The sequence below is a fragment of the Capsicum annuum genome, unplaced genomic scaffold, assembly GCF_002878395.1.
Source record: "Capsicum annuum cultivar UCD-10X-F1 unplaced genomic scaffold, UCD10Xv1.1 ctg64640, whole genome shotgun sequence".
In the NCBI taxonomy this organism is placed as follows: Eukaryota; Viridiplantae; Streptophyta; class Magnoliopsida; order Solanales; family Solanaceae; genus Capsicum; species Capsicum annuum.
This window is the reverse complement of record NW_025873802.1, coordinates 801-3,046: the sequence shown is the minus strand read 5'-3', so window position 1 is coordinate 3,046 and position 2,246 is coordinate 801. Positions and strand designations below refer to the sequence as shown.

Genomic DNA, 2,246 nt, shown 5'->3' with positions numbered 1-2,246 from the left:
AAGCTCCAAGTTTGGTTGCTAGGCTCATGGGTTTGGAATCGATGCCAGAAGGATCAGCCAGTTAGCCCCAAAAGGCTTCAGCTTCTGAAACTTGGAGCAATGTGGCAGAAAAAATTGGTGCTCGACCTGGCGGATCTGATAAAGAAGATATGGATTTTGAGATGGCCGAAATAATGAGTTCAGAACCAGGTTTGCAATGGTTTAGAGCTAAATGTGCTCTAACTTATCCTACTAGATATTTTTCTCCTTTGGAAGATGAAGCAGATTTAGTTGGGAATTCACTTGATCACCATTCAACTTATAGCTACCTCTCCAATCTCTGATTCTTGTTTCAGAACCTGTACCAAACTACCCTCAAGTATGACCAAAGAGATTCTGATTCCTTAGCATGCTTTTTATTATCTGTTTCCTGCAAGAATTAAATCCGCTTTGTCAACTGACTGATTTGTTATACTTGAGGCGTGCTGAGAAGGAAGATACTTACAAGGTGGAGGAGTATATAATCGGAAGTGGTGAGAACAAACCCCGGTTTATTTTGTTGATAAGTCCAGTTTTGTCCTGTTGGATTTATATTGTCACTATATCGTATAGAAGATATCAGGATAAAGAACTTCTCTTTTTTTTTTTTGCGCAACAAGTATAACTTTTCGAGGTATTGTTTACGAAGTTCAGATAGCTGAAAAATCAACTCACAGAAGCTCTAAATGGGGATTGATGTGCAGAAATGTCAAACATACAGTATCCTAAAATCACATTAAAGTGTTAGTATTAGGGACATGATGTAAAGAGCTGAAATACATTGCTTCATCAACATTCTTATTTCTTACCAAGCGACCATATATCAGATTTATAGCCATAGGGTATGCCGGCAAGGAGCTCAGGGAACATGTCGTTTGGTGTGCCAGATACCTATTACATGAATTTTGTTCAAAAATTAAGGATTAGCTGTACAACTCGACGTCTTTTTCTCAAATGCATTAAGCTAGGTGCTATGGCGACAGGAGCTTTGTAATATGATGCATATCACAATATTTTTTTTGATAAAAAGGAAGATGACCACCACAACATTTTGGTACGTATGACTGAAAATAAAAGCAAATTTTAGGTTTTCTCGGACTTGGAGGGAGAAGGGATTTCTCTCTTGCTAAATAGATATGCTGAATCGATTGTTAGGTGACAATAGATGGTCGATACTTGCATGTAAGTAAGAGGTTCATTTTTCCGCAACAGAAATTCATACCGCGGAAGCAAGGCCTTCTGCATCTAGCAATTTTCCTAATCCAAAATCACCTGTGACAATCAAGTGAATTTGAAGGATAGTAAAGAAGCAAAGACGACCCAATCAACCAATGTCGTTGTCCTTTCTGATGAATATGTTACATAACTGAATTCAAAATAGTTCACGTTAAAAACGTTTCATGCTAAGAAGGTTTTTCTATTTCGCCGATTGTGACAAGTTTTTACCTTGAGGTCTCTATGATGAACGCAGTTGCAATGCAGATGCTCCCAAGCTAACAATAGATGATTCAGCCATTTGCAGAGTTTCTATAATAGCAGGAAAAAAACAACATAAAAACACGCAATTTTTTAAGCTACCGGGAAGGCACAGAGAAGCTTCATAAGTATTGAAATCTCATTTAACTACCTCTTCCGGGAAAAGTTCTCCTCTAGACTTCCTCATGACCTCCGCCCTGAACACGGGGAAAAAAATCGTCACCGTCCTCAGATTACACCACAAAAGAAGTTCTATGATCATCCTGTTCATTTCTTTATTTTCAACCTCATTACCCCTACTATCGTTCTTGGTACGAGGGAGTATTTATGAAATCTGAGGTCTTTCATTCTCCAGATACCTGGATGTGCTTACAACACAGGCTGAAAACAGCCACGATCTTGGCAAAAGGTTGTGCTCTACAAACACAGGTTAGCCATATTTTACGATAAAATATAGCCGGTGACAATGATGAAGAAATTTACTTAACAATTGTTTTCCCTTCCCTCGTTTAGTCGCTCCTTTTGTTATTTATTCTTATCTATCCTTATAGGTACACATTTAAAATGGTAGCAAAATCAGGGATAATCACTCACATATTTTCATCTTCGCAATAATCGGCAACGATGCATATACAGCTCCCCTGAAAGAAAAAGAAAGTTGAGCTTTTTCTCTGGTGCAGCTTATGCAGCAATAATCGCAACTATTAAAGGCTACGTTTTGCAATTTCTGATCCAAGCAACCACAAAACTGG

The 2,246-nt window shown here is 38.2% G+C and overlaps 1 long non-coding RNA gene across 1 annotated transcript; it reads right to left on the bottom strand.

Annotated features, from left to right (window-relative positions):
• Window positions 1–377: 377 nt before the first annotated feature.
• On the bottom strand, window positions 378–1,013 carry LOC124893759. Its single transcript, XR_007050888.1, has 3 exons — window positions 828–1,013; window positions 485–558; window positions 378–409 (listed from the first exon to the last, which is right to left on the bottom strand). It is a non-coding gene; the product is annotated as an uncharacterized LOC124893759 (long non-coding RNA).
• Window positions 1,014–2,246: the final 1,233 nt, after the last annotated feature.